This window comes from Nymphaea colorata, chromosome 2 (assembly GCF_008831285.2).
Source record: "Nymphaea colorata isolate Beijing-Zhang1983 chromosome 2, ASM883128v2, whole genome shotgun sequence".
Taxonomy (NCBI): domain Eukaryota; kingdom Viridiplantae; phylum Streptophyta; class Magnoliopsida; order Nymphaeales; family Nymphaeaceae; genus Nymphaea; species Nymphaea colorata.
In genome coordinates this window covers 35,211,205-35,232,962 of record NC_045139.1, presented here as the reverse complement: position 1 = coordinate 35,232,962, position 21,758 = coordinate 35,211,205, and the positions used below count along the sequence as shown (strand labels likewise).

General features: G+C 37.6%; 1 non-coding gene across 1 annotated transcript; it reads right to left on the bottom strand.

The window, feature by feature from the left end:
* Positions 1-15,686: 15,686 nt before the first annotated feature.
* On the bottom strand, positions 15,687-15,769 carry LOC116249422 (small nucleolar RNA SNORD36). The gene has a single exon (XR_004171187.1). It is a non-coding gene; the product is annotated as a small nucleolar RNA SNORD36 (small nucleolar RNA).
* Between the last annotated feature and the right edge of the window lie 5,989 nt (positions 15,770-21,758).

The following is a 21,758-nucleotide window of genomic DNA, read 5'->3' as shown; positions in this document are numbered from 1 at the left end:
AATAATACTTGTGAGACGACCTTTTAAGCCCTACTGTAGGACATAAACATATTCAATTCTATTCTGTACTTCGGGTAAACAGGAAGTTAAAAAACCATCGCCCAAAAAAAAAACCGGAGGTGTTGGTGATTGTCGTTTGGAAGCAGCGCTGTATAGCTGGGAATTCCAAATTCCCATTTTTTAAGTTGGTCCGAACCAGTGGCGGAGCTACTTGTTGGCTGGTGTAGGCAATTAACCACATCAACCCAACAAAAGTTTTGCTACAGCCTATCAAGATCACATTGCATGCTATGCATGTCGCCAACTCATGAACCTTTTGTGAAAAAATTCTGGCTCCACTACTGCTCTGTACCGCACCCAATAATCGCGGGAAAGTATTCCCGACCGACAAATGTTGCTAGGCTTTTAACGCCAGGTTTCTGTCATCTTTAACTAAAGAAATGTGCTTGCCACTCGATAAAAAGTTGAGACCAGGAACTTTAATGATGAAAACTACCAAACAAATCAAATCTTTCAGTCGGATTTTCCCACCAGGAAACTCTACCGGGAACCAGTGTCCAAAAAGTCAAGACAACTCTTCCAATTTCCAGCTAATTCTGGATCTGGGCATTCTTCACTTTCTGTATTCGAAGCATCCCACCTACAGCTTCCAAACACAGGATTGGATGCATTTTTGTGGAAAAAATCTAGCTCCTTAATTATGTGCATTAGATAAGAAGGTCAGGTCACCCACCACCTTTTCACCTTTTAGAAGTTCTGTGACCATGAAAGCCTTTTATTTGGTTGTTCAGCAATCACGATTTTGCTTAGATTAGTGCGAGATATAGGAATAACACGACCCACTTGGTCACGGAAGAAAGCCAAGCTGAGCAAGAGACTGCCATGATTTTCTATTCAAAAGAGGTATATTTCCTGAGAAATAAAAGAAAGTAAGAAAAGTTTTCCTATGTGACAGCATAGACATGGACTTGTACCAGAAAATGGCTTATGCTTGGTCTCCCAGCTGCCAAAGCCAAGCTGACCACAACTTTTGATCGCCAGAGAGGAGGCCATTAATAGAGAGAATATATCAATTACTTTCAGAAAATATTGTTTGGAGATGGTCAAGAGTTCAATGTTTGTGTTTTCTGGTATAATTGGTAGAGATCTGCCTAACTCCTCTTTACGGCACCGGTGAAGTTACATGTCGGCTTGTGTTTATTCATTTATACTCGTGCAGTTTAAGGCATATAGACTTTTGAAACATTGCCTTTCAGCCTATAGGATGAACTCAGGTACCAGACTCTCATGTGGTTAAATTTTTCTACCACATCTCTGACATGACCTTAGATTATAGCTTATAATGAACATGTTTAATTTGCGAAAAATTTCCCAAGAAAAAACTAGTTAAATTTCTCAGCAATTTTAGTTATACACCCCATAAAACATCAGAAAAAGTAGAGGTTAGCCTCTGTTAAATATTTTTTAGAAAATTTTATTTGGTGGTCGCAAGACTGTTCAGCCCCCTTAAAGATGAAATCCTGATTTCGCCCAAGTTTTTAATAGTTCCGCGATTCTTAGATAGCTGGAAGGTGAAAGTTGTCAGTTTCTCTACATCAAAGATAAAAACGATGGCCTCAATTCTTTTCACACACGGCAAATTCGATGCTTCCAAGTTTCTGTTTGATTTCTTCTACTCCAATCTCTTTCAAGTTCATCGATTACTTTGTCAATTCACAATCTCTTGCCTTGTTATGTTTGCAAGTGTCCACGCCTCTTTCTCTAACCTTGAGGTCAGATTTTCACAGGTAAGAGTCATGTTTGCAAGTGTCCACGTCTCTTTCTCTAACTTTGAGGTCAGATTTTCACAGGTAAGAGTCGTTTTCTTTCCCAAACATGCACAAAACCTAAACTGAAAGATCTGGATTTTTCCAATACAATAAGGCAGAAGTTTGTCAATTGCCTGCAAGTGAGAAAAATTGGCAGAAACTCGTTTTCGAAAACGACTATTCATTCATTGCCATGCTGCCTGTAGAGTCATCACCGACTCTCCCACTGACTCTCTTGAGATGAGTCGAGAAGACTCATGAGGCTTTGAGCCTCTCCTTTAAGTCGGTGGTTATAATGTCGGTACTGATTAAAAAGAAAGAAAAATAATTAAAAAAGAAACAATGTGGAAATCGGTGGAAGCTTCATCCACCGACCTCCTCTCCTATAAATAGGGGATGATGGTTGAGGGGTACGTGTGAAAAAGAGTGAGTGTGTATGAAAAAATTGTGAGTGTGGTTGAGTCATTTACGTGCTCACTTTGTGAGCGTGTGAGGTGTGTGAGCTTGTGAGGTGTGTGAGAGTTGTGCTCAGTGCAAGAGCGTCGGGCTTGGAGGTATTTAGGTGTGGAAGTTCACTGCGTGAGTCGAGTTCTTATTAAGTATCAGTTTGGACGTCGAGACTCTGCTAGATTTTCTCCGCATAAATTTGAGTTTGTAGTTGAGTTAGGGCCCGCATTACGTTTTCTAACAATTGGTATCAGAGCGAGGTTCTGTTCGAGGGCCGATTTATTGGAATAGTTATATCCTGAAATTATGGTGACATTAGCAGTTGCATTAAACAATATTGAGAAACTTAACAATAGCAATTACGGCTATTGGAAATCATGTATGGAGTCGTATTTTTTAGGACAAAAATTATGGGAGATAGTATTGGGATCTGACAGTAATATTTCTGTCGATGAAGAAGCTAAAAAGAAGTGGATGATCAAAGCAGGGAAAGCTCTATTTGCAATTAAAGTATCAATTGAGAAAGATTTATTAGAGCTTATACGAGATGCTACAACTCCTAAAGAAGCATGGGATGCTTTTTGCAACTCTATTTTCACGAGCTAATGATGCCCGCCTACAATTATTAGAAAATGATCTAGCTACATTAACTCAGGGAAGCATGTCGATAGCAGAATATTTTATGAAGGTTAAAAATATTTGTAGAGAGATATCTCAAATCGACCCTGAGTCTAAAATTAGTGAGGCCCGTATGCGGAGAATACTTATTCGCGGACTTCGTCCAGAATTTGGCAGTTTCATAATTGGTGTTCAAGGCTGGCCAGTTCAACCAACTTTGTTGGAGTTAGAGAATCTCTTGATCAATCAAGAAACATTAGCGAAACAAATGGCTGGGCTTTCTCTCAAGGGAAATAATGAGGAAGCTTTGTTTAGTAAGGGTCAGAGATCACGATGGCCAGTTAAGCCAGTCATTCGGTCTCCAAGTAGGAATATTGCTGAAAAGAAAGAGAAAAATATAGAAAAGAAAACAAGAGAAACTACACAGCAGTGGAGACCAAAAGTGAAATGTTTTAGATGTGGGAAATTGGGTCATATTGCTCGTGACTGCAGAGTCAGAATAAATGAAGGAAATGCAGTCATGACAAGTAAGCAAAATGGAGAAGCTAATGAAGTTGTACAGGAAAAATCATTTCTGTACTCAATGGAGGTTAAAGAGGATATTACACAAGAAAGATGCAATTCCGCCCATACAAAACCGGTAAAAGAAAAAGAAGAGAAAATCAATTATCAAACTGATTGGATAATTGATTCTGGATGCTCAAATCATATGACTGGTGATGAGAGCAAGTTTGTAAGTATGAAAGAATATGATGGAAATCGAGTTGTTGTTACTGCTAACAACACAAAGCTCCCGGTGGCACATATTGGAGAAGCAGAGGTTGTAGCCAACTTCTGTAAAGACCGGATTTTACGGAACGTTTACCATGTTCCAGGAATGACAAAAAATTTGTTGTCTGTGCCACAACTAACAGCTTTAGGGCACTATGTTTTGTTCGGCCCAAATGATGTGAAAGTTTATAAAGACGAAGATGTTCAAGGAACTCCCGTGTTTGAAGGAAGAAAAGTTGAGTCAATATATGTATTGTTAGTACAAACAGCATATATTGACAAAGCAAAGAAGCATGACACTGCAGATATCTGGCATGAGAGACTCGCTCATGTTGGATACAACAAACTTCGGGAGATGTCTAATAAGGGGCAGTTGATTGGTCTGCCCAAGCTTGAGGTACGAACAGATAAAGTATGCCCAGGATGTCAATATGGAAAGGCGCACAGGAGGCCATACAAGGAATCAAAATATAGAGCTAAAGCGCCATTCGAACTTGTGCATTCAGATGTATTCGGCAAAGTACCAGACCCATCAGTTGGAGGTAAGTGGTATTTTATCACTTTTATTGATGATTTTTCGAGATATACTTGGGTCTATTTTATGAAAGAAAAGTCTGAAGCACTTGAAAAATTTAAGGAGTTTCACCAGATGGTGAAAAAAGAACTTGGGCATAGAATTCAGTGTCTACGAACCGATAATGGTAGCGAATATACATCAGACATGTTCATGGCGTACATGAAGCAACATGGTATTCGTAGGCAATTTACATGCGCCTATACGCCTCAACAAAATGGAGTGGCAGAACGGAAGAACCGTCACATAGCAGAAACGTGTCGAAGCATGATGCATGCAAAGAACATGCCACCAAGATTTTGGGCCGAGTGTGTCAGCACTGCTATACACGTAATTAATCGACTACCAATGCCAAGATTTAATTTGAAGTCTCCATATGAAATGCTTTATAAAAAGAAGTCATGTCTGAGTTATTTTTGAGTATTTGGTTGTGTTTGTTATGTTTTTATATCTGAGCAGCACAGGACTAAGTTCGACAAAAAGGCAGAGAGGTCTGTCTTTGTCGGATATGACCCATATCGGAAAGGATGGAGATGTGCTAATCCTAGCACAGGACAAGTTTATGTTTCTCGCGACGTCATCTTCGATGAAGCATCGTCGTGGTGGTCAGAAGAAAAGAAGACGCTTTCAGAATCTCCAGTTCTTGAAAGAGACGTTCAAAACAAAATACAGTTTGAGATGAATCAAGGAGAGCCTCAGTTTGAAGACATAGAAGCAAGACAACTAGAGAAACAAGTTCAGATGCCTGAACATAGTCCAAGACGAGAAGAACGTGCAGATCCATGGAGAACAGGAGTCAGTCCATTCCGACAAAGAAGTGCAGAAGAAGAAAGACCATCACAACTCGAAGAGCCACAAGGGGCTCCGATAGCACTAAGAAGATCAACAAGAATACGAAAACCAAATCCCAAGTATGTAGATGCAGATTGTGCCATTATGGAGGAGATCGAGCCAGCTTCTTTTGAAGAAGCAAAAGATGTTGAAAAGTGGCAATCAGCAATGAAAGATGAAATGAATGCATTGGAGCATAACAAAACCTGGGAGCTCGTACCAAAGCCTGCAGGAGTAAAGCCCATTACTTGTAAGTAGGTTTACAAAATAAAAAGAAAGACAGATGGCTCAGTTGATAGATATAAGGCTCGACTAGTCGCGAGAGGATTTTCTCAGCAGTATAATATTGATTTTGAAGAAACTTTTAGTCCTGTTGCGAAAATCACATCCGTACGTGTTCTGATAGCCATTGCTGCAAGCAAATCCTGGAAGCTATGGCAAATGGATGTGAAAAATGCATTCTTATATAGAGATCTCGACCATGAAATCTATATGGAGCAACCTGAAGGATTCAAATCTCCAAACAAACCAGACTACGTCTGCAAGTTAAGAAAAGCACTCTATGGACTGAAGCAAGCACCCAGAGCATGGTATGGAAAAATAGCTGAGTTTTTGGTGTTTAGTGGATTTCAAGTCTCTTCAGCAGATTCAAGTCTCTTCGTCAAGGCAAGAGGTACGAAACTTACTATCTTGTTAATTTATGTTGATGATTTAATTATCACTGGAGATGACAATGAAGAAATTAATCTTATTCGAGAACATCTCACAGTGAGATTTAAAATGAAAGAGCTGGGAGAGTTGCGACACTTCCTTGGATTGGAAATTGATTATGAATCTAAAGGACTATTTTTAAGTCAAAAGAAGTATGCTCACGACTTACTACGTAAGTTTGGTATGCTCGAATGCAAACCTATCTCAACACCAATTGAGATAAATGCAAAGCTTAGAACTGACGAAGGAGACAAGCTAGAAGACGTTACTATGTATCGGCAACTAGTTGGAAGCCTAATCTACTTAACATTGACAAGACCAGACATTGCCTATGCAGTTGGTGTCGTGAGCAGGTTTATGCAAACTCCAAGAAAAACACATTTAGAAGCAGTAAAAAGAATATTAAGGTATATCAAAGAAACTCTTGACTTTGGTATACTTTATGAAAGAGGGACAACTTGTCAAGTTGTTGGTCATTGTGATGCGGATTATGCTGGAGACTTATCAACTCGAAGATCGACCACTGGATATACATTCAGTCTTGGAAGTGATGCAATTTCATGGTGCAGCAAGAGACAGCCGACAGTTTCACTGTCTACAACAGAAGCTGAATATAGAGTAGCATCTCAAGCAGCACAAGAATGTGTGTGGTTGATGCGACTGCTGAAAGACATTAAACAAGACGTGGATTATGCAGTGAGACTCTACTGCGATAATCAAAGTGCAGTCAGACTTGCAGAAAATCCTGTCTTCCATGCTCGAACAAAACACATAGAAGTAGAACATCATTTTATCAGAGAAAAGGTACTCAGAGGAGAAATTCAATTGCAGCCAATCGCTTCAGAAGATCAAGTTGCTGATATCTTTACCAAAGGCCTGCCAGTGCAAACGTTCACCAAGTTTCGAAGAATGTTAGGAGTCATAAATAGAGAGTCGGTAATGAGGGGGAGATTGTAGAGTCATCACCGACTCTCCCACCGACTCTCTTGAGATGAGTCGAGAAGACTCATGAGGCTTTGAGCCTCTCCTTTAAGTCGGTGGTTATAATGTCGGTACTGATTAAAAAGAAAGAAAAATAATTAAAAAAGAAACAATGTGGAAATCGGTGGAAGCTTCATCCACCGACCTCCTCTCCTATAAATAGGGGATGATGGTTGAGGGGTACGTGTGAAAAAGAGTGAGTGTGTGTGAAAAAATTGTGAGTGTGGTTGAGTCATTTACGTGCTCACTTTGTGAGCGTATGAGGTGTGTGAGCTTGTGAGGTGTGTGAGAGTTGTGCTCAGTGCAAGAGCGTCGGGCTTGGAGGTATTTAGGTGTGGAAGTTCACTGCATGAGTCGAGTTCTTATTAAGTATCAGTTTGGACGTCGAGACTCTGCTAGATTTTCTCCGCATAAATTTGAGTTTGTAGCTGAGTTAGGGCCCGCATTACGTTTTCTAACACTGCCGACATGACTAAATTGCGTGCCTTGAAAGGGCAGTGAACACCCAACTCATATAAAATGTTCTTCACAAGATCCACCATTTCATTGTGTGAATGGTATTTTGTCTTTTAATAAAATATGGTTTTGTCTTTTTATTTTTGTTTTATAAAAAAAAAAACTCTTACATTTTATGATCAACCGCCACTTGGGCACCCGTAGGCGAGCCAAGTGGATTGAATCTGTTGGTTCGATCCGCTTGATCCTACCAAAACCATGATTTTATATTAAAAGGGTATAATAATCTTTTGATTATTATATAAAATAAAAATTTAAATGGAACTTTTGAAAAAGTTAATAAGTAAAATTTAAATTTTCGAAACTTGAAAGGAGGATTCTTAAGGGGCGATGTCATGTAATGCGAGGTCGGGAGATCAACGTTTCTATCCAAAGAAGGAATGAGAATCAGCGGCACATGGTAAATTAAAATAAAGCATGTGCCAGTGTTTAGGTCAAAAAATAAAATAATATTTCCAGAAAATTGTTTATTTTTGACAATGTAAATGGAATTTAAAGGAAGTAAATACATAACAACTTCAAAGTTTGGATGCTTTTCCAAACAAATGTGGAGGCGGTGATCCGCTTACCGCGTAGTTAGCTTTTTGTCGCAGTCTATTTCACGCGGATACCGTGCTTTTTCCATGCTTTAAATAAACTGTAATTTGTCTTAGAAGACCAATTCATGGGAAGGTTCAATTTGGCAGAAAGAATGTTGACAAGAAAGTGTAACTTTCTATACAATAAGCAAGCTGAGCTCCGGCTTGGCTTCAGCTACATATTTGCTTGGCTTGGCTTGAGCTCTAGTATATATATATATATATATTCATATTTATAGTCATATATATAATTCACAAAAAAAAATTATCGACAAGTCCATCGAATTGAGCCAAGTCTATTTAGTACAACTTGAGCCCGATTCATTTATAACTCAAGTTTTAACTCAAGCTCGAGCCCAACTTGTTTATTAAATGATTCCAACTCTAATCGAAATTACATGGGCAAGTTCAAGTCGGAGCCCAAGTTAACTTGACTCGTTGTACGTGCCTGTCTAGGAATGAAGTAATGGTCCTGTTTGAAAAGCATGGGCTAAAACCCCGTTTTATGAATTCCTGGATCTGCTATGCAAAAATCAAGTTTTTGGAAAACTAAGATTGCCAATGGCACGGTTTTTGTGGTGTGTTTGGACGCCATAAGAAATCAAAACCCAAAGAACTAGTAAACAAAATGAAGCACATTATTTCTCCGCCAGTGTGGCTAGCAAATGGGCTTACTGTGGAGGTTCTCCCCGCTAGTTGGCCTATTTTTTCGGCTGGTGGGTGGCTGGAAGATATCTAGCCATGGAAAAGGTGAGAGGGGGGGGGGGCGCGTGGGCCATGGCCCCACCCTAGTTGGCTTATTTTTAGTTGTATCATATATTGTTTGGATTCAGGTTCAGTTTGGCCCCACTTCAATTCAGAGGTTAGACTTTTTGGCCCGTGAATGTGAACAAACAAAAAGGAAAAAGAAATTGTTGGCCTCATTTTTCCTCATCTGTTGACTGAAGGTTGGTAGGACAGGGCTCCCTAGAGATAAATTGGCTTCTGGCTGAACAGGAAAATTGCATTCATATTCGGCCAACTGTCGACCGAACAATGACTTGACTGTTTCAGCATCAGAGGCGAAGCTTCTTACATTCCCCTTGCCTTCAGGGTACAAAGCTGCTTCAGTGTCAGATAGTGGAACAGTCGCGTGCTTCAACTTATATGTAGAAATCACCATTTTTTTGGTATAAGAGTATAGCCCCGTGAGTCGAACTAGGGATGCGCTGCACACATGCCCCTGCCTGCGCCCCTTGGCAACAATACAGAGTTGGTTTTCTAAACTGAGACGTGATTTCTCAGTCTAACTAGGGTTTAAAACCGGGTTTATATTGTCATCCAAATTGCTTTTTAATAGTTACGCACCTCTTAGTGTGAAACCCCAATGGGTGCCTTCCATCTCCCCTGCATTATTCTTGTCTTTTATCTTCCCTAAAAAGACTTGTCTGGACCTTTTACTGCACAATAATAGGGTAAGGGGCACTAGTTTTAAAATTTTAAATTTTTAAATGACATCAATATGTAGATGAAGAAAGTGACCCTCCATTACCAATATGAAAAATAACACTCTTTATGAGTTTGTGTGGGCAATTGCCCACACCTGCCTCTACCCTGGTCAAGGGACAGGATAAACTCATTAAGCATTAGCTTCTATTATTGGATCCGGATTGCTTGGCGGAGGACCACACCACACTAAACCAGGTTCTTAGCTCACTGGATGGAGCTCGGCAATGAGCAGTGAGCCTGCGGTAATGCTTCTTGATGTCCAGTGGACGGTTCAACATAGGTAGTCTTTCATCTTCTCTTTTTCTAGTAATTAAGTTTATTGGAAACCTATGCCCCTTAGGATACAGGGAGAAAATCCCTTAAAAATGAATCCTTCTGTCCCCATGTTTTTTGAACATTTGCTTGTGCAAGAAGTGATGATGACACCCACAAAATACAATTTTTCAGGAAACATGGTATGTTTTTATATCCGGTGTTTGATTGTTGGATTTGGAAACAATATTCAAAATCATACCATTTTTTCTGGAATAGTAACACAGTGATTGTGTTTGGATGGCACCATCAAAAACGTTGTTTTTTTTTTTTTTTTTTGCTGAAAACATAGCTTTTAGTTAGTTTTTAAAACTCTGCTTGTGTGTATGAATGGCAAGATCAAATATCAAAATGATGTTCCTGCGAAAAGATTTATTCATACTCTTTTGAAAAAGTTGTGTCAAAACTTGGTTTGTCAATGACCCAGTTTTCAACCTTCATCTAAATAAAACACATTTTAGAGGCAAAGCAGTATTTTTGCTTTCTAGAACGCATTTAAGGGTGTCAACCAAGCAAGCCCAATGCTCCTTTCAATATGTGTCTAAGCAACTAAATGTTCTTCTTTCAGCATTGGTATAGATGCAGAGACGGAGCCCCAACCCGTCAATGTTTCTTTATTTTTATATTTAACATTTTCAAATACTTATTCTGATACATACATAGACCTCCATTATTTTGACATAGAAATCTCTCTCTAAAAATTTTTTCTAGCTCTGCCAGTGTATACATGTCCCTTATTTGAAAAATTTTCGTGGTTCATTGGTCTTTGCAGTAAGGGGTAGAGATAGAAATTTTTGATGAGGTGAGTAGAATTAAAGTTTCTAAATTTTGATTAGGACCGAAAGATCACTTTTTAAAATTTTTATATCGAACAAGTAAAGTTTTTTAAAATATACATGTAATTTTTTATAAAAAAAAATTGAGGTGGGGCCAGCGCTCAAGCAGGCCCTACCTTGTCTCCATCCCTGTTTGAAGTACATCGAACTCTTAAAGTGTGCTAGCCATATGTATTTACATCCATTTAACTAAATAAGACGAGGGAAACGTGTGCCTCATTGAGGTCTGGACATGCTCAAGAAATGGCTCGTACTAATATATTATCTTTATTTAATTATTGCAAATTCCACTTGGAAGTAACTATTCCCATTACGTTGACATAATTCCGATGCAGATACATAAATTTAAGTTCGATGATGCAGATACATTGATCTCGATAATGTTATTTGGACTAAATTCCACTATTTTCTGTTTGGAATTTCTCAAAAAAATTGGCAAGAGATCGGAAGCACAATCCATGAATTAGCAATGAGCAAAAAATATCTAATAATGTCATGTTATTAGAAGCGCATCTAAGCTTTTCTATGGCTAATAAGAAAGACTCAAAGGACTATCTTACATATTCATAGACACATATAAGTTACTTGGAATAAATAAATCATGTATTGATGTTGTTGGATATAGTGAGGGAAGCTAACTCAAAACAATTATCTAATAATTTGTTTTTCGAAAAGGTAGAGGTTTTGGTCGTTTATGACCAACCAGATTGAGCGAGTAATAACTTAAGGTTAAGTGATTATTTTTGAACTTAGCTAACAATACGAAAAGGTTAGTATGTTTTTCATTATTACCAATTCATTAGCTGTGCTTTTCGAAATTAGTTTTACTTTTTTTCTTGATTCTCCAATGAAAGATATTTCAACACGAAAAATAAATGTGATGGAGCTTGGAGTTCTTCAATTTATACCACGAGTTGACAACATATTAATTTTACATGATATCATCTTTCTCTTCATATCCCAACCTCCATTGTTTTGCGCACAAAACCTTCTCCATTTAGCAGAGGAACTACTTGTCCTTTCTTGATAAGGATCAAGGCAAGGAGTGAAGTCCATCATATACGAGAGGAGAGCGAGAAGGAACAATCACTAGGATGAAGCGGAAATGTACACAGAAAGACGTGTTTGTGAGTGATTAATAGCCGCCGAGAAGTCATCTGCAAGTGCAGGAACCCACTGACATGTCCTCGAAACAAAGTTTTGGTGAGAGGGAGGAAACTGCCATTTAAATGGACTTGGACGTTCTTATAGTACACCCTTTAATTCGAGGAGCATCGTGGATGCCGCAGTTTACGGTTCAGAGAAATAATATCTATAAGAATCAAATTGACGATACATTAACGACAAGCCACTCAGGCCGACCAACTATACAACCTTCAACCTTCGAGGCTAGTTTAGCTAAGTCTTCCATCAATCTAACAACACTAATTTCAATCCTTTTGGTAAGACACTTCATTGGGAAAGAGAGTTGTGTAATGAGACTTAAAAAGCAGAACAAGCTTAGGTAGGCCTGTGAAGAGCACAAATAAGAACAGAGGCTCGATATCGACAAGACTATTTTTCTTTATTTTCTTAAATTTCATGTTTGCTTCACTCCATCTTATACTACCGTTTTTCTCTTTAGATTAATTATACCTTGTAATTGCCAGATAAACAAGACCTGTTTTAACTTAGAATTTTTGGCTGTGTGCTATTTTTCGTTTGTTGCATCTCTTTTATGATGAGAAGTATTCTTTTAATAAAAGCAATTTATTTTATTTTAATTTTGTGATTGATTGTTGTTAGTATATGTCTTCAGGCATGAAAATGAAAACGAATACGATGGCGACAGCAGTATCAAGAAATGCATTATGATCAAGCTGTGTAAAGTAGAGTAGACAAGTTTTCTTCTTCACATGGTTGGGGGATTTTTTTTTTTAATATTCCCTTATGTTTTGAGAGGATAATTATAATGATCTAACCTTGATTGGAACCTAGTTAAAATCCAGAAGACTGTTTCACCAAAAAATTTAAAAAATCAAGTGCAATTCACATGTGCATATAGAATCACATACGAAACCCACGCCCAAAGTTTAAGGAGATTTGATTTGCCTTGATCAATCCGGACAATTGGGATCATATCCGATTGGAAATTGAACGTTTAGAAAGAAACAAGTTCAAGTTTTGAAAAACTATGGGGTTCGTCAATCTCCTACTAGTGCAAGAGTTAACAGAAAATTATTTACCCATTCACTCAGAACAAGATACTACCATAGAGATATACACAATCATTACTATCTCAAATTCCATGACAACATAAAGCTAGCTTTCCTTCAGCAATTTAACAGGCTTTAAATGCATCCTGCTTCTAAGTTCTAACGCATTTCTCCACGAAGCTATTGGAAAGAAACACGAGTTTTTTCTTCACGTTCTTCTATCTTTAAAATGATCAACACTAATGTAGTTCTTCCAAAAAAGAGGTTAGGAGCATCAGAGAATTGGAAATCCAAATTTTCAAATGTAATGACAGGAAATACATACCCTTGCATTGACAAGTTGCCATGGTTTTATGCTGTCGTTGGACTCAGTTGGTCATGATTGAGTCTAGAACGTATAATTCTGCAACGTGAAGGTTCTTCGTCAGCCATTAATTTGACCCAACGCTTCACAGAGACTATGGAGAGGTTCTCAGGCGTTGCCCATTCCCTTCGCATCTCAGTGCAATAGCAGCATGAGAGTACTGACACATCTTCCATAGATTCTTCCAAGAATTGAAGATCAAAATAGATGGGGAGCAGGCAAATGACATTCGAATATGTTGAATCCCTTGTAAAATAATTTTATACACATCCATACTTTCAAAGGACATGCTCTCTCTCTCTCACACACACAGAGTGGAAAGCATCCATAAAAACTACTTAAGTCGGGGACAAAAAATTCGAACCAAAATCTCAAGTAATAATCAATGTTCTGATTGACCTGCAAATCCAGTTCTCACATGTGCTTAGTGTGCTCCAACTATAGATATACCTCTGCAACATCTCACCCTTTTTCCTTTTCAGTACTTTTCAATAATCCTCCTACAACAGCTCCCCAATTCTCAGTATTGCAACACAAAAATCAAAGGCACCTGTATATTGTATGTGTTCTTCGATAAAATACACATGATAAAATCATCTCAAGATGTCATTTAACAGCCAATGTTCTGTTTGACTTCCCTATCAGCTGTTGCATGTTATCACTGTCCCTATCAAATATAGTCATTGCAACATGTCAACTTTTCTTTTCTTTAGACTTTTCAATTCGCATCTTACTAACCCCTCTGCATTTTTTAGTATTGTAAATAAAAAAAGATACTTACCTGTACTTAGGCAGGCATTCTTTGACATCATACATATCTGTATTTACGTAGACATTATATGACAACATACAGTCGATACAATCATCTAAGGATCCAATATAGCTCTGGTATAACCGATTAGTATGATATATTAACCACAATAATTGTGTTTTACTTGATGAATCCAATGTTGTTGCTTTTGTAACAAGTGATAAGAAATCTCAGCTGTTCCTTATGCAAGAAGTGCAAATCGTCAGAAAACAACTTTTGTCATCAGATTTCGCACAGATTTTATACAGCAAAGGTTGTCGCATTTGGAGAGCTAGCACTGACTTGCGATAATTTTTTTCTTCGTTGCACCTGTGAATCTGTGATGCTCTCTTAGTAATTTACTCAATCCACCAGCTACTGTTAGATATGATTAAATGTTTAACATGAACAATAAAAACTAGGCACAATAAGCATCTTAGGGCTCCTACAAGCATTTTATTTCTATAAGGCTGCGTTTGATTAGGTCCGCAGTGGTGATCTCAAATCACCGAGGATCTGTGATCTATGGCTTTCAAGTTGACTCCCTCTCATCTGATTTCAAATCCATTCTTTTTACACTAGCGTGTGTTTATAAACATCAATCGATGTCGGAGGGACTATGTGAGTTTATATTCTATTATCTTTTCAGTTTAAAATAAATTTAAAATATTTTAAATTAGTTATAATCTTGAAAAAATGAAAACCAAATCGATCCAACGGCCCAGTATCAACCCATCTTGATATACACAACATCCCACAAGTGACACGATCAGCCAAACCGATTGTAGGATTTAGCAACGCCTCTCTCCTGGACTGCCTTCTACAGTGTTGAGTGTTGAGTTATTCTTTGTAAGAAAGAAAAAAAAAAAAAACCATTCTGATCAATGATCAGCAATTGATACAAATTTATTCACTAACTCGCAGTCTTCGATGCCACTTTGTGTTTGGCTAGTAGTCTAATGGTTTTAACCGTGCTTCTTATGATAGACAAACAACAGGGACTTCGTTTCTTCAAAATATCATCCTGCTATTTACAGAAGCCTATTAACAGCAGCCTTTTAAGGTTTGCTGATAGCCTCCGATCTCAATCGAAAGCTGGTATTTTAAAAAATCTTCAGTTTCAACAAACTAAATGGATTTGCAATTCATGCTACATGTTAAAAAACCACGAGTTTAATGTTCAAATCGATGAATTTAAGATCCAATGGTGACGTTCGATCTTAAATCCATCAAGAATTTAAGACCGGACGGTGGGGTTCGACTTTAAATCCATTAATCTGAGATCCACAATGGACGCAACAAATCCAAAATTAATCAAAAATCAAAATCTGATTTAGAAAACTTATTTTGATTCAAAAACTAAGTTCGAAAGATGTTGACGCTGCAACCCAAATAGTTGTAGGTGGCAACAAAAATCATGTGCTTAAATCTATCGATTTGATAGTTGTGAACAACCAAAGACAAACGCATATACATTGAAAAAAAGGTTCTCAGAGTCTCAGGTAAAATACCAAAAAGAAAAAAGGTATCTTCGGAGGACATAAAAATTACCCATAATCGTGGGAAGGACCGTGAAGCCCAAAAACATAGAATCGCAACAGGGGAGCCGTCGTCGTTGGTTTCATCAGAAGGACATTTTTGTTATCCTCACGCTTTCAGCAAGTAGGCGTTGGATTGTATTCAGTCCTCAATGAAAAACGCGACCCCAAAAAGTTCATAAAAACTCAAAATACAGAGACCTTCAAAAGAGATGAAATGACGCAAAGACAAAACGACGATGGAAATGTAAAAAAAAAAAAAAACCAAGTCCAGAGAGAAAAGCACCATAGGAACCCAAAAAAGAGGAAAACAAGAGAGGCATCTCCCATAGCATCAGTTTTAAAAAGCTCGATATTTTGTTGCATCATCGATGACCTCACTGCATTCGCAGAAAAATTCATCACCTGCTCAGGAGACACCCAACCGCCTATTTTGAGAGAGAGAGAGAGAGAGAGAGAGCGAGCGAAGAAGAAGAAGAACGCCTAACACGGAGATTGGATTCAGAAATAGAAGAAATCAGGAGACCAGAAAAAGCAAGTAAAGAGAAGAAAACAGGAACACTAGAGAGACGAGAAGGAAGAGAAGAAGCTACCAAGAGATGGAGAAGAGGCGAGGAGAGGAATGAGAAGAAACGCTAGGGTTTTTTAATCCGCCGCCCTCTCACTACTTACGCATATATAGCGAGAGAGAGTAAGAGAGAGAACATAAGAGTTTGGATCTCGGATCTCTGTGAAACCCAAGAATGAACAAGTCCCCATTACAATACGTCGGGTCCAGGATCTGATCCACGTCTACCACCAGACCCGGTGTTGCCTGGGTCGTCGTTTTAGACGTGAACGGGTCGCGCTGGAAGCGAGGCGGCGGCGCGGCAGCTTACAATTGGGGTCACTTGAAAAGCAGCAGCGAAGACCTAAACCCTAAACTGTAGCCGGATGGTGAAACTCTTAATGAGTCGGATCCGTATCTCTGGATATTCATTAGTCTGGATTGATCCGAAGATGTTACACAGAGAGAGAAAAAAAAAAAAACACAAGAGAGAGCCGATAAAATGAGAATCTATATCAAAATTTGAAGACAAGAAGTCTCCTAATTACAAAAATTTGAGGACAAAAGAAAGAGGGAGAGAGAGAATAGTTGATAACCCATGATTCAGGCTCATATTTGTTGGAGACCAGGCCACGACGTCAGTAAGTTGGAGACCAGGCCACTACGTCAGTAAGTTAGACTCCATGACTCGGTTGGATTATGACTCAGTTCATAAACTTTTTATAATGTATTTTTCTTTTTATATAAATAGATGAAGAAGGTAAGTCTGTCAGGACTTCTTGCTTGATCTTTTCATCAATTAAAACTGAATAAAATGTAATATGAATTTATGTCTAGACGTAGTAAAGTTTGTGATGTCTCATAATTCAAAAAAGAGCAAACTTTAATATTCAACAAAATGTGACTAAAAAAAACATGTAATTCGTTGACGGTCCAAACTTACTCGGTGGACCTTGGATTATGACCCAATAGATAAACGATTCTTTCTGGCTCGGGTGACCTAAAAACTACTTGGTTGTTTATAAGATTGCTGACTTTTTTGAATTCACCTGATAGAATACAGAACAACAAAGCACAGTCGATATGGTTTCGCTTTGTTAAGTCTTGACCACAAATTGTGGCTAAGAATACACAATTTAAAAGTTTTCATGATCAATGTACAATTTGGTGTTAAAAACATGTAGTTTATTTTTTGGTTTTCTTTTTTCATGAGAAAATATTCTTGGTGACCAGCAATTATGAAATTGCATATCCAATCTAAATATCATTAATGATCAGATTTAGATTTCTTAACCAAATATGATTAAGGGATTCAAATTTGGATATTTCCTTGAATATATTCAATCCATTTACATCCCTACTTTGGGAGTGAACAAATATAGTTTGAGTTTGAATCAAGTAGAACAAAAAATGAATTTTCAATTCACAATGGATCCATTTGCCATCAATGCAGAAAATCATGTTAAACATGAAACACAGGTTAAAGTATTGGATCCCTGGAATTCTGTATAGGCAAAAATACTATAATTTTATAACCATATCTTAAAACATTTGAAACGTTTCTGGTTGCATTTTTTCCAAGACCACATGAGTTTTGGGTTCTTTAAGATCATGTGATTTTAAGTCGCAGATTGTCTATACCATCTTCTGTCACCGACAACAGTTGAGAAAAAGAGAGGGGAGATCTGAAGAACATGGCCCCAAAAAACTCGAACCCCGGTAAATTTCAAAAAGGATGAAAAGATACAAACACAATAACTCAAACACGAAAGAAAGACAACTTCCGATGACGAACAGATGTTGGTGGTAGGCCTCCTACTTTTATTAGAAAAAAAATCAAAGAATGATCAACGAAAACAAAAATTAAAGACAAATCCATGAGGGAATTCTATCAAGCACAACTAACTTGTGCTAACAGCCGCAGGAGATTCCTCAAATCTCCAATATTTACATTCAGGAGCAACTCCTTGGCTAACCAAGAGATTGCAGACTTCGCTTGCAGAACCCACAGAATTCGAGGAAAATCTGAAAAATTGGACCAGTCCATCTCCTCAGGCTTTTTGGAACTGATATGATTATGGAACGGATATGGTCCGTTACAAAGGAGAAGATATTATTTCTAAAAGTCAAGAAATATCTTCCTCTATCGTCTCCTGTAATCCAGCCCAAAATTGTCGAGTGAATCTAGATCCTAAAATCAAGGGTCTAAGCTGTTTAAAATGACTATATATATATATATATATCTCTGTTGTAACAGTATTGTATTGAAGAGAGTGTCTTTGGTGTGGATGTAGGCTGATTTTAGCCGAACCACGTTATGCCTGTGTTCTCTTTCTCGTTTGCTCTTTATGTCTTTTTCTTAACTTGGTATCAGAGCCAACAACCTTTGAGTTCTGTCATTATCCTTGGTTTGCCGTTGTTGACAGATTGGAAAACAACCAAGGTCTTCTCATTCAGCAGGTGTTGTATTGTTGAACAGGGGAGAATACTGACGGCAAGAAAAACAGCCGACGTTATGAACTCCGGCCACCTTAGGTATCGAGCAAGGATTCAAAAGAATTGTCTGCATATCAAGAATCACTCTGTAAAATTTCAATTTTTTTGGAGCTACCGGTGAAGAGAAATCAATTTTTCTCTTACTGCTTGTTTTTTTTTTGAAGAAAAACAGTGTCTGCCGCCTCCCAGCCTCCTTCTTTTGTTCGGCATTGTCTCCACAAGAGGTTTTTCTCCAAGATATTGTACGTGCAGCATCCTTCAGGAGTAGTGCTTCCAACGGTCTGGTGATCGACCGGAATCGATGTCGGTTCCGGCCAGAATCGCTATTTATCCAGCCACCCATACTGCTGCCCCTGTTTTTGTTCCTGCTTCAGTTCTGCCAAGGAGGAAACTAAGCTTCAAAATGGCTACCTCATCCTCTTCTAACGTCATCCGAACAACTTTTGCTGCCCTAGGTACACAGTGGAATGCCTTCTCAAGTTTAGTTTCAGTTAAGCTTGATCGATCAAATTATCTTCTCTAACATTCTCAACTTGAAAGTGTTATAAAAAGTCAAAATTTGATCAAGTATGTTAATGGAAAATGTTCTTCGCTATCTGAATTCCTTGATGAAGCACACACCCAAGAAAATCCTCCCTATGATTTATGGTACCGTGAAGATAAACTTGCATTAAGTTGGATCAAAGTCATTGTTACTCAACCAATCATGTCACAACTGGTTCGTGTTAGCACAACTAGAGATACTTGGTGCATTCTTGAAAAACACTATGCCTCCCAAAACAATTTCCATATTATTCAACTGAAAAGAGAACTACAAAACATCAAAAAGGGAGGAATGTCCATGACTGATTATCTTCAGCATATTAGTTTTCTATATGATTGTCTTAGCACCGTGCAATATTTTGTCTCAGACACAGATCTTGTTCTCTATACTTTGAATGGGCTGAGTTCTGAATATGAATATTTCATCACCACCGTTACTGCATTTAAAGATCTGCCATCATGGTCTGAACTTTATGATATGTTGATTACTCAAGAGCAGCGACTTTGAATGCTTTCCGCATCCCAACTTACTCAGATTGAAGCCACAACTACTACCTTTATTGCTGAACGAGGGCATGGGCGTGCCTTTGTTGCTGACCAGGGGTGCGGGTGTGGTAGCTACATTGGTGGCAGGGGTAGAGGCCGTAATGGAGGAAGAGGAACTTATAATAGAGGAAGAAGAAACTGTGGTAAAAATAATAGTACTAACAAGTTTAGCCAAGAAGTAACTTGTCAATATTGTGGAAGAAGGAATCACACTACTCGATAGTGCTATGATATTCCAAAGGCATTTATGGCCATGGCTTTCAACATGGGAAAGTCTGACACTACATCTAGCAATCATGAAACTGTCAACCATACTCACAACCAGGGGCAGAGGCAGGATTTTTTTCAGGGGCGGGCCAAACGATCTAACGAACTATAATACAATATATATATATATATATATATATATATATATATATATATATATACACACACACACACTTTAGATAATATTTGTAAACTACAGTATAATAAAAGTGAACATATGTCGTATATAATTGTCCACGTCATGAACGTGAAGCGCGACCTGTCCTACGACACATTTAATAAGTGGTTGTGTCATTAGCACAAAATGCGATCTGTCCTCAGCAGATAAGGTGTAGTGGCATAAGTGTAAGCAGTGAGCATAAGGTGGATATATAAATATCACAACTCAAAATATAGCAAACAAATACATCTATAAACTTCAAAATCAAAACATGTTACTTATCTAAAACAAGTAGTTTTGTATTCTTTTTATGTAATACAATCAGTTTTTTCTTTTGTTTTTATTGAAAATAGTTACATATCATTATTCATTCACCTGCACAATAAAATATAAACAAAAACTGCATCCTTGAAACCAAATAATAACTCAAATAAACATTAATATAAAAATGATGCAACAAAATTATTTACCTATTGCAATTGTGCTCTACGACTTTTCATCTTGTAAAAGGCATCAATAATATCATTGGAATCAAACATTTGAGCAATTTCTTTCTCAATATACAAAAGCAAACGATCTACAAAGAATTCATCCTCCATTTTGTTACGCAACCTTGTTTTAATAAGCTTCATAGCAAATAATGCCCTTTCTGTAGTTGCAGTAGAGACAAGAAGCGTTAGAATGAGACTAAACAACCTGTATACATAAGGATTTCCTTCACTTTTTCTACTATGTACCATTACTTGTCATACATCTGATAGTGTACCCAAATTTTGAAAACTTGGATGATGACAAATATCATTCTTATAATACCTCAACTGATAATTTAAACTCATAAGATCTGAGTCTAAAAAATCTTCATGATAAAACTTCTCTGCAAGAGTGTACGCATCTTGTTCATTAAATGACTCATATTGATCTCTAGGGTCGAATGTCGACATCAAACGTAGTATTTGCATAGAATTTTCATTAAATCTACTATCCAACACTACCAGTTGAGAATCAATGGTAGCAATAAAAATATCGACATGATAATGTTTCACTGTAATAAAATTGCATTCACGACGAGAACGTGATCCTCTGACAAAATATTGAGCATCCATATCTGGAATAGGGATATCATGTGTCACACAAAATGCTCCCATAGTATCTATAAATGAATCCCAATCATTCTCCCTAAGTTCTTGTAGAAACTTTATTGAATTATAAACCATAGATATTGCATTTAAAATGTCTTGTCTTTGCCTTTGCAATGACTGACAAAGAGTATCACTCTGTCCCAAAATTTGTTGTACCAAGTGTAAAATAAATACAAAGTCAAAGGATGTGATCATGTCATAAGCTGAAAGACCTTCACTCCGTATTTGAGATGTTGATCCATTGTCTCTTAAATTTTCTAATACTACACATGTTGCATTGAACATTTTTATTAAACTACACACAAACACAAAATGAGATCCCCATCTAGTATCACCAGGCCGCTGTAGTGATCTAATTTGATTAAGTCTTCTTTCAGTTTCAAGTTCATCTATAGCAATTTTGAATGCAAATTCATTTGCTTGAGCTTCATGCAATTCATCATTACGTTTACTGCTTGCACTAACAACATTCATTACATATGTGAACAGTTCAAAAAATTTATGAACATGGCCAACTTCTTTTGAAGCTGCAACAAGTGCAAGTTATAATCTGTGAGCAAAACAATGAACATAATATGCATAAGGACCTTCATTCAAAATTAATGCTTGCAATCCATTCAATTCACCTCGCATATTACTAGCACTATCATATCCTTAATCCTTTATATCTTGAATGTTAAGATTATGTTGAGACAATAAAGT